The sequence below is a fragment of the Scyliorhinus canicula genome, chromosome 11 (genome assembly GCF_902713615.1).
Source record: "Scyliorhinus canicula chromosome 11, sScyCan1.1, whole genome shotgun sequence".
Classification (NCBI taxonomy): domain Eukaryota; kingdom Metazoa; phylum Chordata; class Chondrichthyes; order Carcharhiniformes; family Scyliorhinidae; genus Scyliorhinus; species Scyliorhinus canicula.
Genome location: NC_052156.1, coordinates 29,906,194 through 29,933,017, shown reverse-complemented (window position 1 = coordinate 29,933,017; position 26,824 = coordinate 29,906,194). Strand labels below are relative to the sequence as shown.

The window sequence follows — 26,824 nt, the reverse complement described above, 5'->3', positions numbered from 1 at the left end:
GCAACTGATCTCTTGACAGCTCTGAATCCAGATTCATGGTACATGCTCCCCATAAACTTTGTCCTGAAAAGGGGCAACTCTTATGCTGCCCACGAAGAACAATACCAGCATCGTTCTGCTCGGTACCTCAATCAGAAACTCCCCGGGACAGTGACTACCAATCAGGTCGGCCTCAGCTGCACCCAGCCCAGCACTGATCAGTGAAGGCAAAGCGCAACTCAATTTAAAAGTGTTCGTGTCTTTGAATAGTGTCACTGATACCCGATTTCCTGCACGCAGATTAGGCAGACTGCCAAGAAGCACCACAAGCCGTGGAGGCAGCTTGCTAATTTGAATCAAATGGGTTGGCACACGACTTTTGCATGTGCATTGGGCACAGGCTCCAATCACAAACTTTTATGCCAGTTACCACTGAAAGTTGATTTTCATGCATTCCTCTTGCACCAAAATAATGAAGAACTTTGACGTGTGTGAAAAACAGGCTGGGCACTGATGCACGATCAATTGGACAAAGACGAGAGTTGAATACAACTGAGGCTTTATTGCTCTAAGATGTGTGGCTTCCCACAGCAGCTGGCGAAATAGCTGCTGCACGGAGGACACACATTTATACTCCGCCTATTGGGCGGAGCCAGCAGGTCGGCACTACCGTTGTACCTGTAGTACAGGGTCTTACCGTACATCACCTAATATATGTACAACAATGGTTTACCACATTCATCCCCTGTTAAAATTGAGTCCGGCGGGGGTGGGCGGAGAACTATGTACAGTAAGATTTCAATTTAAAAGTACAGAATTTGCAAAAAAAATTTTCTTTTGAAGTCCAGTGAACCAGTTATAGGTTTAACCGGTCCGGGGTCTTGATGTGCCGCTGGGAACGACGCAGTGGTGGCGGTGATGCCGATGTTGGTCTGGTCTTCGGTGACTCCAGGAGCGTGCCAAAATCCTCTTCATCCTCGGGCGTGGGCAGGGGAGGACGGATGGTCCTGGGGGGGTTGCTGCTTGGAACGCCGGGGGAGGGGGGGGTCCAGACCAGAGGTGTGTGTGTGTGGGAAACCTGCTGGTGCCAGGTCCCCAAGGGAGACAGTATCCTGGAGGCCACCGGGGTACGCCACATAGGCATACTGGGGGTTCGCATGGAGCAACTGCACCCTTTCCACCAACGGGTCCACCTTGTGGAGTCGGACGTGCCTACGGAGAAGAACAGGTCCTGGAGCTGCGAGCCAAGTCAGGAGCCACACCCCGGATGTTGACTTCCTGGGGAAGGCAAAGGGACGTTCATGGGGTGTGTTGTTAGTGGCGGTGGACAGTAGTGACCGAATGGAGTGTAGTGCATCAGGGAGGACCTCCTGCAAGCAGGAGTCCAGGAGATTCCTGGACCATAGGGCCAGTTGGACGGCCCGCCGGACCATCCCGTTTCCCCAGGGGTTATAGCTCGTCGTCCTGCTGGGGGCGATACCCCTGTTGAGCAGGAACTGACACAGCTCATCGCTCATGAATGAGGATCCCCTGTCACTGTGGACGTAGGCGGGGAAGCCGAACAGAGCGAAGATTGTGTTGAGGGCTTTGATGACGGTGGCAGACGTCATGTCGGGGCATGGGATGGTGAAGGGGAATCTGGAGTACTCATCGACCACGCTGAGAAAATACGTGTTACGGTCGGTGGAGGGGAGGGGCTCTTTGAAATCCACGCTGAGGCGTTCAAAGGGGCGAGAGGCTTTCACCAGGCACACGCGGTCCAGCTGGTAGAAGTGCGGTTTGCACTCTGCACAGACCTGGCAGTCCCTGGTGATTGTCCGTACTTCCTCGACGGAGTAGGGCAGATCCCGGGCCTTTATGAAATGGTACAACCGTGTGACTCCCGGGTGACAAAGGCTGTCGTGCAGGGTCCGGAGTCGGTCTACTTGTGCGCTGGCACATATACCTCGGGATAGGGTGTCTGGGGACTCGTTGAACTTGCCGGGGAGATACAAAATCTCGTAATCGTAGGTGGAGAGCTCGATCCTCCACCTCAAGATTTTATCATTCTTGATCTTGCCCCGCTGTGTGTTGTTGAACATGAAGGCTACCGACCATTGGTCAGTGAGGAGAGTGAATCTCCTGCCGGCCAGGTAATGCTTCCAATGCCGCACAGCTTCAACGATAGCTTGGGCCTCTTTTTCGACGGATGAGTGCCGAATTTCGGAGGCATGGAGGGTGTGGGAAGAGAATGCCACGGGCCTGCCTGCCTGATTGAGCATGGCGGCTAGGGCGACGTCTGATGCGTCGCTCTCCACTTGAAAGGGCAGTGTCTCGTCTTACTGCGTGCATCATGGCCTTGGCGATATCGGCTCTGATACGGGCGAAGGCCTGTTGAGCCTCGGCGGTCAGGGGAAAATGGGTGGACTGTATGTGTGGGCGGGTCTTGTCCGCATAGTTTGGGACCCACTGGGTGTAGTATGAAAAGAACCGCAGGCAGCCTTTGAGGGCCTTGGGGCAGTGGGGAAGGGGGAGCTCCATGAGAGTGTGCATGCGGTCGGGATCGGGCCCCAGAACTCTGTTCTGGACCACATAGCCGAGATGGCTAAGCGGTTCGTGCTGAACACGCACTTCTCCTTGTTATAGGTGAGTGGCGGTGTGGAGAAATTTGGCAAGGTTGGCATCGTGGTCCTGCTGATCGTGGCCGCAGATGGTGACGCTGTTGAGGTACGGAAAGGTGGCCCACAAATCGTACCGGTCGACCATTCGGTCCATCTCCCTTTGAAAGACCGAGACCCCATTGGTGACGCCGAAGGGAACCCTGAGAAAGTGGTAGAGGCGACCATCTGCCTCGAAGGCAGTGTATGGACTTACAGTGTCCGCCTTACAGATGGGAGCTGGTGGTAGGCGGATTTCAGGCCTACTGTTGAGAAGACCCGGTACTGTGCAATCTGAATGACTCTATTGCTCTGCACCTGTGCAACAACATTTTCCAACATTGACTGAAGAACCAGTTGAGATCTGTAGTGAATGTGGTGTACTCCAGCTGTTGTGAAATCAGCTTCAATTGAAAGAACTTGAAAATTAATGTCATATTGGAAACGCAATAAAATTGTATCAACTATCTTACCATTTCTCATTGTTGTGATATTATATACTTAAAGGTGACAATAATATAAAAATCATTCAAGCTTACTCAGGAAGGTAATCATTTAAAAAGAGAGAATGAATGCAGCATGGTAGCACAGTGGTTAGCACAGTCGCTTCACAGCTCCAGGGTCCCGGGTTCGATTCCCGGCTTGTGTCACTGTCTGTGTGGAGTCTGCATGTTCTCCCGGTGCTTGCGTGGTTTCCTCCGGGTGCTCTAGTTTCCTCCCACAGTCCATAGATGTGCAGGTTAGGAGGATTGGCCATGATAAATTGCCCTTAGTGTCCAAAAAGGTTGGGTGGGGTTACTGGGTTATGGGGATAGAATGGAGGCGTGGGCTTAAGTGGGGTGATTTTTCCAAGGGCCAGTGCAGACTCGATGGACCGAATGGCCTCCTTCAGCACTGTAAATTCTAATATTGAAGGATTCAAAAGCATTCTAGTGCTACTTAGCCGAGAGGTTTAAACAATCAATATGAAATTCAACATGTCTATAATTTTGTAAAAAGTTAATAATCAACGAAGCAGGTATTACTGCAATTACTGTTTTATTTTCTTAGTCACATGTCACTAGCTTCCCCTTGAAGAGTTGAGGAATTTGCTTCAAGTACTTTTCCACTACTAGTACTGATTCTGTTCTGAGACCGACCAAAACTGGGAGAAGAACTGACAGAAACAAGGCAAGCAGGACTGTCCACATTTTTTCCTTTTCGGTGATCAAAAAGTAAACGAACAAAAATCTGCTCAAATGAGAGTAGGTGGATGTAAGTGAGTCAATTGTGAAATCTGAACTTTCAGCCTTCTGACTAAAGGCCACATGTCCTATCACTTGACTTGGGACTCTTTCATTGCTGCATGCTTTTCTCATAACATATTTTTGAAAATCATTAAAAGGAAATTTAGAAAGATGCATATGATTCAAGTAGGAGCACAATAGAGGTTGTCCCACACTACCCAAAATATAAGATTTTCACACATTACAACAGTGAACATACATCAAAAATATTTCACTGGCGAAAACTTTTGGGATGTTCTGCGGCTGTGATAGGCATTATATATACACAAGTCTTTTTTAAATATATATACATATGTACCTCACAACAGCTCCCAAAACATCTTGATGGCTGCACACAATTAATTGTTGCATTTAATTACTCTTTACAAGCAATTAAAAACTTAATTACTTCAAATCTACAATGTGTGAAACAGGAATTGTAACATTTAGACCTGTAATACTACTTGTTCTCCAAACTGCTACTGCCAACATTTACAATTTAAAAAAATTACTTGCACAAGAATTTATATTATTTCCACATATTTGGCTTAAACAACATGTTAGATTGTCAAAGATTGTTCCAAGATAAATTATTTACCGAATTGGTACAAGGTGGGAAAGACCACACGGGACAATCTTAGCCCAATAAAAATAATGCATCGATAAACCCCAAAATGCATTACTCTTTCCAGCTTATTTTCTGGAGTGCAATCTTTATTGTAAAAGTAACTGCACAGAATTCAGCTTAGATAAACAGATTATATTGGGATTTCAGATGAACACTGCAATTCCTCACTGAATCTAGTTGGGACTTTATATGTACTACTATGTCTTGCACTGGCAGAGAGATCCAACTCCCAAAGCAGAAACACACTGGATTTACCACAGCTGTCTGTGAATACTGCAATAGAGTTCTCTAACTCACACATTCGAATTATGCAGCAAATAAAGAATATTAGGGTCTTCACTGACTCAGGTAATATACAGGACACTGTACAGCATGAACCTATATTATCATTTGTTTTGCTCATGCTTTTTATTTGTTAAATTTTGCTTTACAATTATGTGAATTTTTTCTGAAAGAGGCTTATGTAAATAAGCTGCAAATCATCAGATATATTAGTAAAACATTAACTTGCCAGATATTACCAGTGCCTAGATTCAGAATATCTAAGTTCTTGACAATACAGAGATTTCCGATTCCACATCTGGAAATTAGGAACCTCTTTTATAAAGAGAGTGGGAGAGCAGGAGGAAGTTTGCAATGTACAGCGCAGGGAAAACGGGACTAAATTTAGGTTTGAACATTGAAGTTCTGTTGGCAGCCCAGAAAGTGCACTCTAAAATTAACCTATTTCAGCTTTGCTCGTTGCTCTCAAAGTCTACTTTCATTATCTTAGAATTTAAAATAACTAAACAAAATGCTCAGCTAAGGCAAAGGATTTAATGACCCAGTGATTTTCAAATGTTATGAAAAAAAACAGAGCAGGAATGTTTCCGAGAGCTGAAATGTTGCAGAGATTTGACATAATTACACTTGGCCAGTGAATGAGTTAATTATCTGCAATAAAACCCAATGATCCCAGAAATGGTGGGCTAAGATACAGTTAGAAATATAGTTTGTGCTGAGTTAATTATCAGTGTTAATGGAGCATTGTTCCATATTATAAAGTGCTTATTTCTAAACAAGACACACTTACAGTGTATGTATTTTCAGTTTCAACCAAAGGTAATTTAATTTCTCATTTTGATCGGGAGACATCTGAATGAAATGAGTTTTGAGTTACATATTCCATGGAGGGATGGGATGGCGGCGAAAGTGGGGAGCTGAAGGGGGAAAATTATAACTAGGTCACTGTGGTGGTATGGATATGAGCACTGCCATTGGTGCAGGGCACTGGCTTCCCATTGGCTCTGGCTGGTCATGTGCCTCTCGTCCGATTGGTTGGGAATAGTCATTTGACTGCTCTCCAATTGGTCGAGAGGCAGGTAGGCCCCGCCTCCAAGGTGGGGTATAAGTACCCAGAGTTCCCGGCGGTCGGCCTTACTCTGTAGTCGACCACTGGGCTAACAACTAGCTGATTAGAGCCACAGTTCGGATCCTAATTGTGTCTCGAGTCGAATTGATGGTACATCAGTCATGTTGGCCTATTTCATGCCAGGCCTCTTGACCAAACATTTAGCCTCCATCTTCTTACGGTCATGTTCAGGATAACCCCTCGATCCTTGAAATGTAACTATTTGGATAATTAGTGGTGATTGATACAAATATAATCCAACCAATGTGAACCATTATCATTGGATATTGGGAGGATCATTGAATTACCCAACCGATCCCACTTACCTTTTTCCAGTAAGGAGCATAACCAGACCAGACAAGATGATGCTTTCCAATGTTTTGCTCTCATAAGAAGGGACACCATTACCCGAGCTAAGCCAATAGATATACAATAAGATAAGATCTCCAAATTGATTTTGCAGAAGTCTCCAATACCCTCAGTACATATCCACCATTCATGACAAATGCCAATGGCGGGAATGGCCAACTCCAGCTATCAGCTACAGCCTGGATTTTCTCTTCAGCCTAAACCCCGGTCATGATGCCACTGCAAATGTGCAGTAAACAATTACCTCACACTCAAAAATTGAACAAAGTTTTACAATATCTACGCTTCAAAAATATTTAAGATGATGAACAAAAACATATGGTGCCATATGGTCTGAAAAAAGTAGAGTATTATGTCATTAACTCTGAAAACAAGAAGAGTCCATAAATATTAATATTTTGACTATGTCATAGACCAACTACAACAACTTGTATTTGTATTGTCAATATAATGTAATAAACACTTCCAAAGGTGCTTTACAAGAACAGTATAAAGTGAATTCTGTCACCAGGCCACCACGGGGCTGGTTTAGCACAGTGGGATAAACAGCTGGCTTGTAATGCAGAACAAGGCCAACAGCGCGGGTTCAATTCCCGTACCGGCCTCCCCGAACAGGGGTTTTTCACAGTAACTTCATTGAAGCCTACTTGTGACAATAAGCGATTATTATTATTGGGCAATATTAGAGCAGATGGCCAAAATACTGATTAAAATCACTGGTAGATTTTAAAGAACGTGCTAAAGGAAGGAAGAGAGGTTATAGGGGTTCAGGGAAGGAATTGCAGAACACAAGTCCGAGGAAGCCAAAGGAACAGTCACACATGGTGGAGAAATTAAAATTGGGGGTCCAGATGCCAGAATTCGATAAGTGCAGAGATCTCGGAAAGTTGTGGGACTAGAGGAGATTACAGAGATAGGGAGTGACAAGTCAGTTTAGGGGTAGCACGATAGCATTGTGGATAGCACAATCGCTTCACAGTTCCAGGGTCCCAGGTTCGATTCCGGCTTGGGTCACTGTCTGTGCGGAGTCTGCACATCCTCCCAGTGTGTGCGTGGGTTTCCTCCGGGTGCTCCGGTTTCTTCCCACAGTCCAAAGATGTGCGGGTTAGGTGGATTGGCCATGATAAATTGCCCTTAGTGTCCAAAATTGCCCTTAGTGTTGGGTGGGGTTACTGAGTTATGGGGATAGGGTGGAGGTGTTGACCTTGGGTAGGGGGTAGGGTGCTCTTTCCAAGAGCCGGTGCAGACTCGATGGGCCAAATGCCCTCCTTCTGCACTGTAAATTCTATGTAAATCTATCTATGTAAGTCCATGGAGGGAGTTGAAAACAAGAATGAGATTTTATCATGACTTTGTTTGATTGGTCAGTGAGCATCTGAGTGTCGGTGAATGGACATTTATGCATGGGCAGAGTTTTGGATGACAGCAAGTTTACTGAGGGTGGAATGTGGGATGCGAGTAAGGACTGGGTTGCAATAGTCAAATCTAGAGACAACAAAAGGCATGAAGGACTAGTCCGACATGGCAGAGGTAGAGAAAATTAAAAAAAACAGCACTACAATGGCCTAGCTCAATGCACACTAATACCCGAATGTGCTCAGCACATTAACAAATATTTACATAGAATTTACAGTGCAGAAGGAGGCCATTCGGCCCATTGAGTCAGCACTGGATCTTGGAAAGAGCACCCTACCCAAGGTCAACACCTCCACCCTATCCCCATAACCCAGTAACCCCACCTTACACTAATATTCCTGCTCAGTAACATTTCTAACATTGAGAAAAGATGGCCAGTAATTTGCTAAGATGTTGGTTCCAAAGTTGCTTCTGCATTAATAACTTCCCTTACTCTCTCATTTCCTCACAGCATCAGGAGTTGGTGGGATGGATGGTCTTGAAATTTGATTCCCCAATTATTTCAACTGAGGTTTTTTTTTTTTGCTAGGTGTGCCTATTTGTATAGACTTGGATTGAGTGACTGCTGGTGGGAAGCTTGTTTCACTGCAGACCACTGAATAGTGGATGAGGGTCCACTACAACTACAATGGGCAACCACAGTGGTTAGCACTAGAGCGTCACAGCACCAGGGGCTCGGGTTCCATTCCGGGCTTGGATGGAGTCTGCACGGTCTCCCTGTGTCAGTGTGGGCTTCCTCCAGGTGCACCGGTTTCCTCCCACAGTCCAAGGATGTGCCGATTAGGTGGATTAGCCACGCTAAGTTGCTCCTTAGTTTCCAAAGATGTGCAGGTTAGGTGGATTGACCATGATCAATGTGCGGGGTTACGGCGACAGGGTGGGGGAGTGGGCCGAGGTAGAGTCTTTCGGTGGGGAGGGGTGTTGATGCAGATTCGATGGGCCAAATGGCCTCCTTCTGCATTGTAGTGATTCAATGGCTAGGCGGGGTTCTTGCTTGATTCCAGTTTACATGAGCATTTGTAAACATGCTTCTTTCCATAACCAGGTGTAGCACAATCAGAATAAATGTACCTGTGTCTTGAAGAATCAGTAATCAATGTCATAGTAAATCAATCCAAAATAGATGCCTGTAGTAAATCAATCCAAAATAGATGCCTGTAGTAGAATCCAGTGGGTTCCCCTTACAGTTGCCACAATTAGTGAATCAGGCCACTTTGGGATTTGCTGTGGTATTTTGCAATAGTGCCACAACATGCACCAACGGGAGATTATTTTATTATCCATCTCTTGGTGCCAAAGCAAATTTGTGCTTTTGGATGGGGTCTTCACAGTCAAACATTGAGGTTCTGAAGGCCTCTTCAGGGACAATGTGAAAAGCCAACTCAAGGATAATTCTCAGTTGTAAGAATTGTAGCTGTGAAAATGTACTCGATAACTATACTTGGACTGGAGCTACTAACCCCATAATTGAGTTGCTGTGCTGTGTTCATCTGGATGTTGATCAATTTGCTGTTACTCGGTAGTTGTACAGAACGTTGCCCAGCAGGTATGGCAAAGAAACCAAATGTTTTGCTCACATAGAAAGCCTCAATGACATTAATTATAAGTAATCTAATAAATATTAAAATTTTGCACATAAAGAAATATCAAGCTAAAAGTTCAATTAACCAGGGTTGAATGCTGAATTTATACTTGTGTATGAACTTCAGGCTTTTCATAGACTGATTGCCAAGAAAGAATGGCAAGCATTTTGCAAAATGACTTTTGATCAATAAATTCTTCAACTTCACCAGCTAATACAAAGAACTTTCACTGAATGCGCAAAACATTTCTACATTATTGCAAAGAAAGCAAGATACCATGAGATACTGCCAATTTCTCAACATTAAACTTTAAAATGTGTAAACAGCATCATTATTTTATTCATTAATGTTTGCAGTAGAAAGCAGAGGGCTAGCTTAAAAAGAGGCGCATTTTAAAATAATATTTTGAATTTTTAAGAATTTTGAACTGCAACATGACATTTGTTTTTAATCATGAAATCATCACTGAGTATAACGAGATATCCTCTCCACATTCTTCAAATGAAATGGTTTTTATCTGTTTACATACACCGATCTCGTCTCTGATTTTATGCTACAAGTTATAGAAATAGAACAAGACAGTGTTACTTTATGATACAGGAGTAAAGGGCGTGGATTGTTTGGCAAGTCATTTCTGATTGGCCAAGGTGCTGCCATGGAAAAAGCCATGGGGAACTATAAATCTTTCCCCAATAATGTACTTTTATTACTCACTTTCTTCTCCATTTATCAGCGATGAGCGTTTTTCGGTTATTCTTTGTTTCTTACTCAGTTGATTGAGTACCGAATGGTAACCATGTAGGTCCCAGGAGTTCTTCTATCATTTTACCCTGTTTACTGGCAGAAATGTGGTTGAAAAACCTAATACAGAAACCAATCTCTTCAAAATGATACTCATTTAAGTAATAAAGCCAATGTGATTGAGTAAGCTATCTAGATGATCATTTTACATGGCACTCTAATTACATAAGTCGTTGATAACTCCCTGTAAGAAAATTGGGTGGAATTTACTGGTTGTTCATGGTGGCGGGATATTCCAGACCCACAATTGCGCCCGGTTTCCCGTTGAGAACGGCGGGACCAGAAATTCCCACTGGCGGGCCGCCTCCACCGCCGAAAAACATGCTTGGTAAATCCTGCCCAATGTTAATATCTGGGAGCTTCAAATTAAGTTACTGTGAAACGCCCCTAGTCGCCACATTCATAGGCGCCTGTTTGGGGAGGCTGGTAAGGGAATTAAACCCGCGCTGCTGGCCTGCCTTGGTCTGCTTTTAAAGCCAGCTATTTAGCCCTGTGCTCAACCAGCCCCAAGTTATCACTTACAAAGCCAGTGACATAAAGTGCTGTAGACATGAAAATGAGAAATGTGCAGATCTATGGGGAAAGAGCAAGGTAATGAGACTAATTTAGTTAATTCTTTCAAGGAAGCCAACACAGAATCATGAAAGACAGGAGATCATTCTGCCCATCTTTTCTATGAAGTAACAGAATATTAATACAGAAGAGAGAAAAGATGCATCGCCTGTGTCATATTTTCCAAAAGCTATTTAAAATATGAAATAAAACACTTCAGTCAAAAGTGCTAACTCATGCATGTTTATTAATGTAGTAGACATTCCTTACTTATATAATGTTGTAATATTTGGTGCATTAAGTGAAAATTAACTTCAATCAAACTCTCAAAAATACACAGTGGCAAATGTAAAAGTCTCATAGCATCAGTGACGAAATTCCAGACATGTAATCTCTCCAATTTCGTTCAGTATGTATAACCAGTAAACCCAGGTCCCAAATAAGTCTCCCATCATTTCAGACTAGCATGAGCTTCAGAAAAACACCACATTGCAACAATTTTTTTCAACGATTTCTTTCACATTTTTAGGAAGGACTTGGGGTACCTTCAGCCCAGTTCCCAGTAGAATAAATGTACAGCATGAAACTGCTCAAAATTGGACACAAACTAGGCAGGATTATTCCAGGCACCTATGATGATGTATTGGTTTGGTACATGGAGTTGCTCAAAATGTTCTTGTGAGGAGTTGGTAGAAGGGACACCACCCTATATCGAACCTGCACCCTGTACTCTATTTGATGTGTGATTGCTTGATGCTAGGAAGACTGGAAACAAATGTTCCACTCAATAAATTAAAATAAATTATGAGTAAAGTACTATTAAAATTGAGCATTTATTTATTTAGACAGATTAACAGTAATCTTAAAAGTTTTGCGTCAACCATACTTTTAAACAATTAAACATGTAACACCTTTTTTTAAACAGTTAAAATCTTTATTGTCAAAAGTAGGCTTACACTGCAATCAAGTTACCGTGAAAAGTCCCGAGTCACCCCATTCCGGGCCCTGTTCGGGTACACAGAGGGAGAATTCAGAATGTCCAAATTACCTAACAGCTCGTCTTTCGGGACTTGTGGGAGGAAACGGGAGCACCCGGAGGAAACCCACGCAGACACAGGGAGAAGGTGCAGACTCCGCACGGACCGTGAGCCAATCAAGGAAACAAACCTGGGACCCTGGAGTTGTGAAGCAACAGTGCTAGCCACTGTGCTACCAAGCTGCCCTATTTGTTACACTGAGGGCTGCATGGTGGCAAGCACTGGGGCCTCACAGTGCCAGGGACCCGGGTTCGATTCAGATCTTCGGTGACTTTCTGTGTGTGGAGTTTGCTCATTCTCCCAGTGTCTGCGTGGGTTCCCCTGGGTGCTTCGGTTTCCTCTCTCAGTCCAAAGATGTGAAAGTTAGGTGGATTTGTTATGTTAAATTTCCCCTTGGTGTCCAAAGGTTAGGTTGGGTTACAGGTTTGTGGGGGAGTGGGCCTAGGTGGAGTGCTCTTTCAGAGGGTCGGTGCAGACATGATGGGCTGAAAGGTCTTCTTCTGCACTGTAGGGATTCTATGAAATGAGTAATAAATCAGACTAACCAGTAGGACATTTAGTTAAAAAAAAGTTAAAGGTTTGAAAACTACAAAAATTCCACAATCCTTAATTACCTACTAAAATATATGAGAAGTGAAAACAGAGTATAATATCTGTGTTAACTCAGATCTTTCTGTTGACAGTGAAACCGTGGCTTATGCACCAAAAACAATAAACTTGTCTGACTTGTAGTTTGCAGGAACAACTTCCTCTTCTTGCTGCAGGGGTATTGGGATAAACAAACAGCATGGGCTTCCATGTGGTGCACCATCAGCAAAACCATGTCCCCGTTTGACATCACAAGCTGGTGGAAAGTCTGCATTCAGCTCAATGTCAGGCAAGGGTTTTTTTTTCAAAAATGACTTTGAATTTAAAAATTGTCCTAAACTTTAAAATACATTTAACAATTTTATAATAGTTCAAAAGTCTGCTGGGGTCTGTCCCTTCGAAATTAACAACCCCGGCAAATACTTCCAACCAACGCTATTGGCAGGACTGAGAAGCCAGAGTGGCAGGAGGTGCTGGGAAGGGGATAGCCAGAGGAATAATAAACATTTTTATTGCAAAGATCAATGCTCTGTCTCATAGAATTCACTAACTTTGCTCACTTATACCTGTGCCCATCAGCACCAACCTTTTGTGCGTACAAATCCATGCCAGTTGTGGGTGAGTAGGCAGATTTTCTGCATTAATCGTCCCAGCCTCTTTCAGAATAGTAATGTCAGGACCAGCAGTGTAGGCTCTTGTGGAGCCTATTCAGATGCACCGCAAGTTGCTGATCTCAGCATAAGTGACCTGTGGACCTAGATCTCTAACTGTCAATATTCTTGAGGCTTCTACCATTCACTGTATATTCCCTACTTTATTAGACCTTACAAAATGCATTAACTCACATTTGTCCGGAGTAAACTCCATATCTCCGCCTAAGTCTCCAAACGATCTAAATCCTGCTGTATGCTCCGACAGTCCTCATCACTATCCGCAATTCCACCAACCTTTGTGTCGTCCGCGAACTTACTAATCAGACCAGTTACAATTTCCTCCAAATCATTTATATATACTACGAACAGCAAAGGTCCCAGCACTGATCCCTGCGGAACGCCAGGAGTCACAGCACTCCAATCAGAAAAGCACCCTTCCATTGCTACTCTCTACCTTCTATGACCTAGCCAGTTCTGTATCCATCTTGCCAGCTCACCTCTGATCCCGTGTGATTTCACCTTTTATACCAGTCTGCCATGCGGGACCTTGTCAAATGCCTTATTGAAGTCCATATAGACAACATCCACTGCCCTACCTGCATCAATCATCTTTGTGACCTCCTTGAAAAACTCTATCACGTTAGTGAGACACGACCTCCCCTTCACATAACCATGCTGCCTCTTGCTAATAGGTCCACTTGCTTCCAAATGGGAGTAGATCCTGTCTCGAAGAATTTGTTACAGTAATTTCCCTACCACTGACGTAAGACTCCCCAGCCTGTAGTTCCCTGGATTATCCATGCTACCCTTCTTAAACAAAGGAACAACACTGGCTATTCTCCAGTCGTCTGGGACATCACCTGAGGGCGGATCCAAAGTGAGGATCCAAAGATTTCTGTCAAGGCCTCAGCAATTTCCTCTCCTGCCTCCTTCAGTATTCTGGGGTAGATCTGATCAGGCCCTGGGGACTTATCCACCTTAATATGTTTCAAGACACCCAACACCTCATCTTTTTGGATATCAATGTGATCCAGGCTATCTACACACCCTTCTCCAGACTCAACCTCCACCAATTGCTTCTCTTTGGTGAATACTGATGCAAAGTATTAATTTAGTACCTCTCCCATTTCCTCTGGCTCCACACATAGATTCCCTCCCTGTACTTCAGTGGGCTAACCCTTTCCCTGGCTACCCTCTTGCTTTTTATGTATGTGTAAAAAGACCCATTTATTCCTACTTTTTGCTTCCGGTCTGCTAACCAGCTTTCTATCCATCCCAAGACACTACCCGCACATGCGCTTTAACTTTACATATTAATCTGCCATGTGAGACCTTTGTCGAAAGCCTTCTGAAAGTCTAAATAAACCACATCCACCTGCTCTCCCTGGTCAACTCTACTAGTTATATCTTCAAAGAATTCTAGTAGATTTGTCAAGCATGATTTTTCTTTCATAAATCCATGCTGACTTTGTCTGATTACACCACTGCTTTTCAAATGCTGTGCTTTGAAATCCTTGACAATGGACTCCAGCAACTTCCCTACTACCGACGTTAGGCTCACTGGTCGATAGTTTACATACCTGTTTTCTCTCTACCTCCCGTTTTGAATAGTGGGGTTACATTCGTTACCCTCCAATCTGTAGGAACCATTCCAGAGTCCAAAGAATTTTGGAAAATGACCACCAATGGATCTACTATTTCTAGGGCCACTTCCTCAAGTACTCTGGGATGAAGATTATCAGGGCCTGCAGATTTGTCCGCCTTCAATCCTATTAATTTTCCCCAAACCATTTCTCTACTAATACTAATTTCCTTCAGCTCCTCACTAAAACTTGTGCTTCTCAGCACTTCTGGTAATTATTCATGTCTTCCTTTGTGAAGACAGAAGCAAAGTACAAATTTAAGTCCTCAGCCATTTCTTTGGTCCCTGTTATGAATTCCCGAGTTTCTGTCTGTAAGGGGCCTACATTATTCTTTTTCTCTTTACAGACCTGTAGAAACTTTTACAGTCAGTTTTTATGTTCCCCGCTAGTTTACTTTCAAATTCCCTTTTCCCCTTCTTAATCAATCCCTTAGTTTGTCTTTGCTGAATTTTAAACTGTTCCCAATCCTCAACTCTATTGCTTTTTCTTGCTAATTTGTATGCCTCTTCTTTGAATCTAATATTATCGCTAATGTTCCTTGTAAGCCATGGTTTGGCCACAGTTCCCTTTCTACTCTTGTGCAAAATAGGAATAAAACTTTTGGAGTTCACCTATTTATTCCTTGAATGCCTGCCATTGCCTGTCTGCTGTCCTTCCTTGCAAAAATGTTACCCAGTCTGTCATTACCAGCTCATGCCTCATACCATCATAGTTACCTGCATTGAGGTTCAGGACACTGGTCTCAGAATCAACTACCTCACTATTCACCTTGATAAAGAATTCTACCATATTATGGTCCCCACTCCCAAGGGTTCTCTCACAACTAGATTGCCAACTAATCCTTTCTTATTGCACAACACCCAGTCCAAGGTGGCCTGTTTCTCGTTGGTTCCTCAACATACTGCTCCAGAAAACCGTCCCATAAACACTCCAGAAATTTCTCACCTATTGTACGGTAACTAATTTGAGTCACCCAATCTGTCTGCAAATTAAAGTCACCCATAATCACAGATCTTCCTTTACCACATATCTCTGATTTCCTGTCTAATGCTGAGCGGCATGGTAGCAGTGGTTAGCACTGTTGCTTCACAGGGCGAGCGTCCCAGATTCAATTCCCGCCTTGGGTCACTGTCTGTGCGAAGTCTGCACGTTCTCCCAGTCTGCGCGTGGGTTTCTGGATGCTGCGGTTTCCTCCCACAAGCCCCGAAAGATGTGCTGTTAGGTGAATAGGACATTCCGAATTTTCCGTGTACCCGAACAGGCACCGGAATGTGGCGACTAAGGGCTTTTTACAGTAACTTCATTTCAGTGCTAATGTAAGCCTACTTGTGACAATAAATATTATTTTATTCCCAACATTACCACTGCAGTTTGGTGGTCTGTATACTAACCCTACGAATGTTTTTTGGGTCCCTTGATATTTCTTTTTTTAAATAAATTTAGTGTACCCTGTTCATTTGTTTTCCAATTAAGGGGCAATTTAGCGTGGCCAATCCATCTAGACTGCACATCTTTGGGTTGTGGGGGCGAAACCCATGCAAACACGGGGAGAATGTGCAAACTCCACACGGACAGTGACCCAGAGCCGGGATCGGATCTGGGACCTCAGCGCCATGAGGCAGCAGGGCTAACCCACTGTGCCACCGTGCTGCCCCCTTGATGTTTCTTAACCCCACCCAGACAGATTCCACGTCATCTGTACTAATATCTTTCTTCAATATTGTATCAATATCTTCTTTAATCAACAATACAACTCCACCACCTTTTCCTTTCTGTCTGCCCTTCCTAAAAACTGAATAGCTCTCAATGTTTAGTTCCCATCCTTGGGTCACCTTGGATCCATGTTTCCGTAATCCCAATTATATCATACCCTTTACATCTATCTGTGCAACTAATTGATCCATTTTATTTCAAATGCTCCGCGATTTCAGGTGCAAAACCTTAAGGCTCTTTTAAAATAAATTTAGAGTACCCAATTATTTTTTTCCAATCAAGGGGCAATTTAGCTTGGCCAATCCACCTAGCCTGCACATTTTTGGGTTGTGGGGGCAAAACCCAGGCAAACAGGGGGAGAATGTGCAAACTCCACACGGACAGTGACCCAGAGCCAGGATCGAACCTGGGACCTTGGCGCTGTGAGGCAGCAGTGCTAACCCACTGCACCACCATGCTGCCCAGACTAGTCCTTTTAACATGCCCTTTTCCTTCCTCATTTTTCTTGCTCAATCCAAATCGTCCCTTCCTTCTTTTTATTTATCTTTATGATTTGACTAATTGATCATATTCTCCCTGTTCCTTATTTCTATTCTAAAATTGGCGGAGGATAAACTGTTGGTCATACCCTTTACCGACACCTCATATCATGTTGAACCTGCTCGCCTTGCCATTCCACACCTCCTGTAAGATGTGCACAAAAATAAAACTGAGCTGACAGCTAAGGGGAAAAACCCAACTGATGAGGCATATCTGACCCAGCAAATACTGAGGACAAGCAACTAGAATGACGACATGGCCACTTCCACAATGTACCCTTAATGATCCTTTTAAATGGTCACAGCTGAACCTGCAAACCCACAAGGCAATACATAACAACCTGATCTTGAAAGCTGTTTGAGGAGTTGTCAAAATAAATGCGCCTTTCTCAGACATCGAGCGCGAGTTACCAGCCGTGTTATGCCCGTGTTGTGCGCGGCATGGCACAACACGACCGGTTGATTCCTCTTCTGGGATCTATCCGGTTCGCCTTGCCTCACGTGATCTAACACGTACTCGAGAGATGTTGTGATGTGAATCCCACCCATTGTGGCCGGATGAATTTTTGGCAAACCTGCATATTAGACAAGAAAGCTAGTCTCACTCTAATATGCAATCCTACGATCTACCCACGCTGATGTGATCTAACCCCCTCGCCTTGGATCTGGGCGAGTGCCATTCATGCTGGTCTCCACATAGGGGAACTGCACTCATGGGGGTCTCCCATGGGATCGGAGGCCTCCAGGTGCGTTCCCTCTGGACAGGGTGGCATCCTGGCACTGTTGCCAGATTGGCACTGCCAGCTGGTAGGGGCAGTGCCAGCTGGTACTTCCAAGGTGCCAAACTGGCATATTCTCCATGCTGCGTAACGGGTCTGGGGTAAACTGCATGGGTGCAGGGGGCTTGAGAATCCCCTTATAGGGGAGTTGGGGCTTTGGGATGTTCCGGGGTCACGTCAGGGGTGGGAGGGTTCGAGGGATCAGGGCGCCATTTTTCTTCTGCACTCTGGTGAGCGGAGAAACAAGTGTGGCCTTGTCGGGGAGTTCCCTGTGGAGGGCCCATATCTACCCGAATAGGCAACCAGTAGCGTGGTGTTTCTCGGTGCTCTGAGCGCCAGGAAACACCCGACGAAACAGGCTCCCCACAGGTCTCTGTTTCCATTCAGCTACATTGTGCCCATAATTATATCCGCCAAAGATGCAACTATTGCTCACGTGAAAACAAGGACGATAAAGGGATGTGCTGTTCACAATCATGAAAACCAGAACCATATATTGCGCAAATCAAAGTGACTGATTGATGAGTGTTTTTCGAGCTGCAGTCAGTGATAATCGCGAAGGTGTTGTCCTGTACTTTTGTGGCAATAGTAAGACAACGGAGTTAAAACACTGTAAATCTGTTGCTCACAGAACTTTCCAATCGCCAGAAATCACAGCAATCCAACACCTCAAACTCGGCTGTCATCAATTCATTAAGGGGAGCTCAGAGAAAACAAAATCCTCTTCTGTACTTTTGTTACATCTTCTCGCATCAAACCCAGAATTCAAACTGCAAGGCAACAGCAACCACTCTGCCCAGTCACTGAACAGCAAACCATGAGTCTATAGACTCTGTTAGCATTGAGCAAAGTAGCATAAACTCGCCGAACAAAGCACCGTTACATCAGCTAATGCTTATATTAATTCATAGTGTGTGGATCTTGAACTGAGTGGTTAGCTACACCACTTCAGTTAAGAGTGCGGATAAGGATCAATCACATCATAAGTGACACTAATGGAGTCACATATAGGCCAGATCAGGTAAGAACAGGAGATTTATTTCCCTCAAGAACATGGTCAGCACCAATTCCTGAATTGAACAGCAAGCTCGGAATATCCCTCCAATTCCACCACTGAATAGAAATGCTGAGACTGTATATACACAACATTCAACTTTCACCACCACTACCGACACAGGAGGAATATCTAAATTGAAATGAAATGAAAATCGCTTATTGTCACGAGTAGGCTTCAATGAAGTTACTGTGAAAAGCCCCTAGTCGCCACATTCCGGCGCCTCTTCGGGGAGGCTGTTACGGGAATCGAACCGTGCTGCTGGCCTGCCTTGGTCTGCTTTAAAAGCCAGCGATTTAGCCCAGTGTGCTAAACAGCCCCAGATAGATTGGACCAGTGTTGTTACTTCCTACAACCATACCCGTAGCCAGCTATCAATTGAACAGAGGTCCAGCGCTCCCCTCAACCCCCAGAATGGAAATGCTGGCTGGACCAAACTTCTTTGCTCCATGACCAGAATTCCCAGGACAGCAGTACAAATGTTCATTGAACTTTTCTCTGCATGGAGCATAATTATTGGAATTTTACCCCAACCTCACAATAGATTTCCTACTCCTACTCAGCAGAGGCAGTAGAATGAATCCTTCCAGAATTGAGAATGCCAATGGAGCAGGAACATTCACAGAAAACCCCAACCCCCGTTTGTTCTTCCTTCCCTCCCTTTCCCTGATTTTCCCTCCACCTCACCTACTCTACCCTCAATTTTTCCTCCATAATTCCCATCACCTGCATCTCTACTCCCCGCTCATCCTCTGCTTTCCTTCTCCTCCCCTCCTACATGTTCCCTTTTTCTTCCAATTGCATATTTGATTGGGTGTATCTATGAATGACACATTGCACCTGGGAAGTAGATAGGAGGAACTCATAACTGGAGTTTTCCTGTGTATTGAAACCACACTTTACTTAAGTAAGTAAAGTCACCCTTGTCCAGAAGACTTTAGGCTGCTTTCCCTTTTGAGGGGGAGAGCTGACTGGTGGTGATTTAACCTGATCACCACAGCAGATCACCACACCTCAGGTGCGGGGCAAGGTTGAGAAGGCGGGCCTTCATGAATAACCTCAGCCGGTACGGGATGTCATGTAAATGTAATTACATACATTACATGTAATCATAGAATTTACAGTGCTGAAGGAGGCCATTCGGCCCATCGAGTCTGCCCCGGCCCTTGGAAAGAGCACCCTACTTAAGCCCACAACCTCCACCCTATTGCTGTAACCCAGTAACCCCACCTACCTTTTTTCTGGACACGAAGGGCAATTTATCATGGCCAATCCACCTAACCTGCATATCTTTGGACTGTGGGAGGAAACCGGTGTACTCAGAGAAACCCATGTAGACACGGGGAGAATGTGCAGACTCCGCACAGACAGTGACCCAAGCCAGGAATCAAAATGGGACTCTTGAGCTGTGAAGCAGCTGTGCTAACCACTCTGCTACTATGCTGCCCACACACTGGTAATGTACACTGCATAACATAGCATGAATTCTGCAAATTAATTTAAAAACATGATATATTTCAGTTCAAATCTACAAATTTCCCAAGTGAATAATGTAACCTAACATGCTACTTACCTGGAAAGTTACAGAAACCAATTACATCAGGAATACTTCACCAAAAAGCTACAACGCAGGCGAGAGCAAGTCTTTATTTAGGCAATAATTTTAAAGCCGGCTTTAAATACTTCATTTTAGGTTGACTCAGACGTGTCTCATTTGACATTTATTAAAAGGGGTGCTGAAACTTATGGCACTATCCCCCAACCAGAAGATGTAGTATAGGAAAGGATGGGGAAAACCTTGCATGCTGAAGGAAATTGACTGCCATCCCACATGACTAAATGCAGATTTCACAACACCTAGTTGAAAAACAATTTAGATATAAATCCCCATTAAGCAATGCCCACTCTCAAATTTAATATTTCCGGAATGATGTACAGGATGAAATCACAACAAATTAAAATTGAAAATGTAGATACTTGTTCAGTGAGTTGTATCTTTAGTAGCAATATATAGGAGATATGCAAATAGAGGTTTTATTATATTGTGTTATAAAGACAAATCAAAAAAAAAACAAAGCCACTAGATAATTTACATCAAGAGTCATGTTATGGTAAATTATATGATTAGTAAATCACAAGCCAAATTGAGTTTCTGAAGTTCTGATACAATTTGTTCCATCTGTCTGTTCTGAAACCACAAATTTCTTTCCTTTAACAAAAGCAGATGAATCCCAGTCTTCAGATCTCAGCCGGTGAGTGATGTAAATCACATATTGTGACCATAGTGGCTTGAATTGGATGACTTACAATGTATTCATTTACAGCTCAAGAAACCATAAGATTTTCTTCAATGGTAAAACCGTCTTTCTTTTGAAAGCTGATGTTTTTGTTCGAAACACATGAAGAAAGGTTGAGAGCGGGCCAATATTTATAGATGTATAAAGACCGCTGCTCCAAACTAACCACTAATTTGTATTTAATATACAACATATTGAAAGTCCAGGTGACACAGTAGGTAAATTTTATTTTGTCAATTTTGTGTCACCCAATTTCTTCAGGTGTGCTGTCATGATAACATTGCAAGTCCTGTCCCTTTTCCCTTTTTAAAATGTGAACTTTAAGGATGAAAGTCTGACATCATGTAGGCAGTTGTAGGTTAGGCAAAACCAAAGGGGACAACCAGAAGTATAATCTTTAATTTTATAACTTGTAAGATGGTTGAGTTTGAAAAAAAGGGCTATTTTGTTCTACTTAATGGTAGGTTGTCACTTTTTAATTAAAATAAAACTATTCTGTACACATTGCAAAAGATATGGGGCATCAATAAATATATTGGTTCCATCTAATGCTCACTGCCAAATTTATATATAAATACTGCCAGACAACATAAAAACAGGAAATACTCAGCGCATTCGGCAGCATCTGTGGTGAGAGAAGTCAAATTAGTGGGTAGAATTTCCTCAGCCCTCTGGATGCAGCCTTGGCGGCGACCGGGGGGGGGGGGGGTTGAGGAAATGTACAACATAAAGTATCACGATGGGATGGGTTTGTAAACATGGCTAACGTGATATGCCACAGCTATTTCTGCGTGGGTTTCCTCCGGGTGCTCCGGTTTCCTCCCACAAGTCCAGAAAGATGTGTTATTAGGTGAAGTGGACATTCTGAATTCTCCCTCAGTGTACCCGAACAGGCGCCGGAGTGTGGATTTTCTAGGGGATTTTCACAGCAACTTCATTGCAGTGTTAATGTAAGCCTACTTGTGACAATAATAAAGATGATTATTATGGTGCAATTTGGTACTGGGTCATGAGTTATCAGGTCAGCTTAGCTTGTTCTCTGAGAAGTTGACATTATTTCTGGCTTCAAAAAATATTTTCACTAATTAATTGAGCTAATGTAACGTATTGAGTTAATAAACCAGAAGTGGCAATATATAGTCATCTTTAACATGGAAAAATGAATGAAGCATTCCAACATCCCCTTTCTCAGTAGGACAGTGAAAGTTTTGTTTTGTGTGATTTCAGGGTTAATAACGTAAATACAATTGAAGATGAATTCTTTAAAATGAATTATTTGGAAACAAAAGAGTTCCAGCCTCCTTGAAACTTTTCTAGAGGCGGTTCTGGGGAGATGACAGTGATCTACCCAACAATGGCAGCAAGACAATTTTTGAGCCAATTAGTGGCTTGTTCTTTTAAGAATGGAAAAGAATGTTGCCGATAATGCACGGGATGGCTGCTTTATCTGCAGTTTTGTTACTCAGAGGAGGAGAAAGAGCGCAGCAGGAAGTCAGAGAGGCCATGAGACGCATACACAGTTTTCACTTTGCACGACCAAATTGGCAATCATCAAGCCATCATCCATCTGCCTGCAAAGGAAGGGCCTGCAGAAAGATCCACCAGATAGTGCTGGGCTGAAGGATTTGCTGCTGGTCCCATAATCAGTACTGTGTCTCCATCTTGTGCATCCTTCTCCTGCTCCATTCAGCTCATCATCACACAACTTTGACAGTGGTGTTGCCAGCTGCCCTTCACTTCGGGTGCTGTGATTAATCCTCCTGCTTTGCTGGGCCACCCATCTTCCCTATTTGAACAGTGAATTTGGAGGCAGTGTCTGCTCCTGTAAAATGAAGCCAATGGCAGAAAGCAGAGTTGGGACCCAGAAGCGCTCCCACCTTCAGATTATTCTCCAAAATAATCCGGTCTGTGATCTTTCATCAGACCTTCAGTGTAAAATGTACAAAATGCGTCTAGATTGTGCTCTACTGATTTGAAATGGAGTTGTGTTATTAGTAAGAATTCAAAACATTCAAATGTAATTTCTTTATCTGATGTTTTAATGTCATTATTGGATTTATTTCAAAAATGGTTAAGCACCTAAATACTAAATGAACAGTTTCTATGAATGGTATCAGTAATATTTTACAGAACAATTTCAACTTGTTTTATCATTAGAAAATGCTCAAACCACTGGATAATACTTGCTTTACAAGATTTTGAACGAGTCAAAAATGGACAAACATAGGTAATTCTAGATAACTTCCATCCTCAGAGACAAAGTCGAAGTATCAGGGATAGTGACCTAAATGACCAAAGGCTAGATGATTTATTGCTTCGTCATGAGCAAAACAAGTGGGGTCACCTTGTTCTATGTAATGTTCATAAGATTTAGGGCTGCTGAAACAAGCTCGAAGAAATAGTCGAAAACATCGAATTAATAAACTAAAAGCGAAAATATGCAGCCGTAATTTACTTTAGAAAGTGAATGAAGCATTCCAGACCGCCCTCCCCCTCCTCAAGAGGGGGATGAAAGTGTCGCCTGAGAAGAAAAACTCCAGCAGGTCTGGTGACACCTGTAGAGAGAGAGAGAAAGAGTTCACACGTTCCAAGACCGCAGGACTCTTCTTCAGACTGGGAAACCTGTTTCTCTCTCCACAGATGTTGCCAGACCTGCTAAGCCACCCCCCAGCAACTTCTGGCTTTATTTTGGATTTCCAGCATTCGCAGTATTTTGCTCTCCCACCCCACCCCCCACTCGCCGTGAGAAAGTTACTCGACATTTAAACACCCTGTGGCACTTGTTCCCCTCACTCACAGTCAGTCCCGATGGACTGACTGGCTTACCGGTTGTCACATTAGCGCTTGTTAACGCCGACGCCGCCACCGCCACCACCAACCTTGACTCTTCAAGTATTCGGCGAGAATCTCCGGCCACTTCCTCTCCCGTGACAGCTCCTGTCCGCAGCGGAATTCACCTCATCTTCCTCCGCGTCCCAGCAGAATAAAACTCGCCGGCTCCAGCCGCCTCTCACCAAAGGGTCTCAGGTGCTCCAGCAGCGGGGTTGTCCTGTCAAAGGGGGAGGGGGAGCGCGCGCGCGCGCGCGCGCCACTGTCACAGGGTTCCAGCCACGCGCTCCCAGTGGCAACAAGCGCGATTGTCACAGGGTGGGAGCGGGCGTCACAATCACCGTAGCCGCTGCCACAGAGTTGCGCGCCCGCGCGCCGAGAGGCAGGGCGCGCGGCCGCCAGCAGGGTGCAGGCGCGCCCCCTGGCTCACTCACGGGGAGGAGCAGCAGGTCCGCACACAGCGCCCGGAAGGATCATTCATTCCCTGGCTGGCTGGCTCGGTCAGTCAGAGTGCAGCCGCCTCTTCGGCTTCCCCTCGTCCTCTCAGCTGACCGCAAGGCGCCACTTGTTGCGCAAAAAAATACACAATCACGCGTTGTGGTCGGCGGACCACTTCTATTCTCGGTTGTCAAGATCCTGGCTTTTGTTTTAAAGTTCCTCAAACTAAAAGAGGGGACTTGGAATGTCCATCCGAACAGCAGTAATGTTACTCCCGCGATTCAGGGATGGCTTCGGCGTGCTGAAGCAAGCTTTTCGGTTTTTGTATTTTGAAACTGCTATTCTGCGCTACGTTCCTTCACTTGTAAAACATAGAAGTCTAGGTTGTAAAACATAGCCACGGAGCAGTGAAAATGTTGAACGCGCAAGAAACGCATCGCAAGGTTATCCACATGAGATTTGGGGTATTCTCATGCGTCAGAACATTTTGTAATGCGGGGTGGGGGGTGCAAAATATGAGTCTATAAGAGAGGACACGAAAGCCTAAAGGGGAAAATATAAAAGAAATAAACTCGAAACTGGTACTGAAATTATTGAAAGAAATCTCAAATTTCCATATGAATATGCATTTAGATTCATTCTCTGCTTTATTTATGCTTCAATAGATTTTAATCTTAAAAATGTAATGGTATCGTATCTTTAAAAGCTCCCTGCTTTTCTTGTGCCCCCCCCCCCATTGCTTCCATTTCCCCCCCGACTTTCCTCATTGTTATCCAGTTTTCCTTTCTTCTCCCCCTCATTTTCCTCACTCCCTTTTCCCTTCTTGTGCTATATGTGTTCTGTTCTTTGCCATCCACTCCACTCAGCCTTTCAGAGTCACCACTCTGCCCTCTCTCCTTGATGTGCACTGGCCTCCACTTACTGCAGGGGTGGGCAAACTACGGCCCGTGGGCCGCATGTGGCCTGCCAAAGGTCTTTATGCGGCCCACCAAGTCATTAAAACAAAATTTTTTTTTTAAGGTTAATGGGGGGGGGGGGGGAGGGGGCTGTTGGGTTACTTACTGGTATAGGGTGGATACGTTGACTTGAGTAGGGTGATCATTGCTCGGCACAACGTCGAGGGCCGAAGGGCCTGTTCTGTGCTGTACTGTTCTATGTTCTATATGAGGCGCCCAGAATCATAACCGGGTGAAGTAATTATTTTACTTAATATACTATGCGGCCCTTTAAAATTGTGAATTTCTGAATGTGGCCCTTGCACGGAAAAGTTTGCCCACCCCTGACTTACCGTGTTCACATTTTTACTGCCCATTTCTTCTGACAACTGGTTCCACAATACTGTTATAACTTCTGCTCTTGGATTTTCATTCCTCTCCCAAATTAGAGTAAAACTCAATAACCCCGCCAAAATGATGCATAGGTTGTGATGTAAAATGAACCCATGTCTATTGTAAATTGCTATCTGCCGATTAACTTAAATTGTTACATTTTGTTTATATTTGTTCATGGGATGTGGGTATTGTTACAATCATGAGGTTTTTATAAAATGATTATATTTTGGGACTGTAGCTTCAAATGTAGGGTTTGCCGAGGAGGCCATGTGACCTGTTTTGAACTCTGACAGTAAGCCATGGTGGTGTGATTGCGAGAAATCAAAGAAAGGTTTTAATTATTTTACTGAGAAAAAGATGCAAGGTATGGAGACAATGTTCTCAGTGTCTGAAATTAATAATAAGCATTATTATTGTCACAAGTAGGCTTACATTAACACTGCAATGAAGTGAAAATCCCCTGGTCACCACACTCCGGCGCTTGTTCAGGTACGCTGAGGGAGAATTCAGAATGTCCAATTCACCTAATAGGCACTTCTTTTCAGGACTTGTGGGAGGAAACCAGAGCACCCAGAGGAAATCCAAGCAGACAGCGTGCAGACTCAACACCGACAGTGACCCAAGTCAGGAATCAAACCTGGACCCCTGACACTGTGAAGTAACAGTGTGAACCACTGTGCTACTTGCAGTGAGTCTCCTAAAATCCCAGAAAGATGGTGTATGTACAGGGTTGCAAACTATTGTGCTGCAAACTGCCCATAACACCACAAGATGTAGGAGCAGAAAGTAGGTTATTCAGCCCATCGAGTCTGCTCTGCCATTCAATGTGATCATGATTGATCTGATATGATAATCCTCAACTCTGCCTTCCTGTTTTATCCCCAAAACCCTTTATTCCCTTATTGATTAAATCTGTCTATCACAGCCTTGAACATACTTAAGTAGCCAGTCTCCACAACCCACTGGGGTAAAGAATTTCACAGATTCACTATTCTCTGAGAGAAGAAATTACTTCTAATCTCTTTTAAATGATTGACCCTTTATTCTGAGTTTATGTCCTCTGGTCCCAGACTCTCCCGCAAGGGGAAACAACCACTCAGCATCTCCCCTCTTGAGCTCCCTGAGAATCTTGTATGTCTCAATAAGGGTGCCTCTCATTCTTCTAAACTCTAATGAATACAGTCCCAACCTATTCGACCTCCTTGTGGTGATATGATTTGCATAGCTGTCTGCCATTGGGGCAGAACACCGGCTTACCATTGGCCCTGGTCGGTCATGTGCCTCTCGACCAATTGGTTGAGACC

General features: G+C 44.0%; 1 protein-coding gene across 2 annotated transcripts in view; it reads right to left on the bottom strand.

The window, feature by feature from the left end:
• pparg (peroxisome proliferator-activated receptor gamma) overlaps window positions 1-24,102 on the bottom strand; it is a 162,939-nt gene extending 138,837 nt beyond the window's left edge. The window contains exon 1 of one of the 2 annotated variants that reach the window (XM_038812670.1): window positions 23,802-24,102. The gene's annotated coding sequence lies outside the window, so the exon portion shown is untranslated. The remainder of the gene's footprint in view (window positions 1-23,801) is intronic. The other variant, XM_038812669.1, reaches the window with a different exon arrangement.
• Between the last annotated feature and the right edge of the window lie 2,722 nt (window positions 24,103-26,824).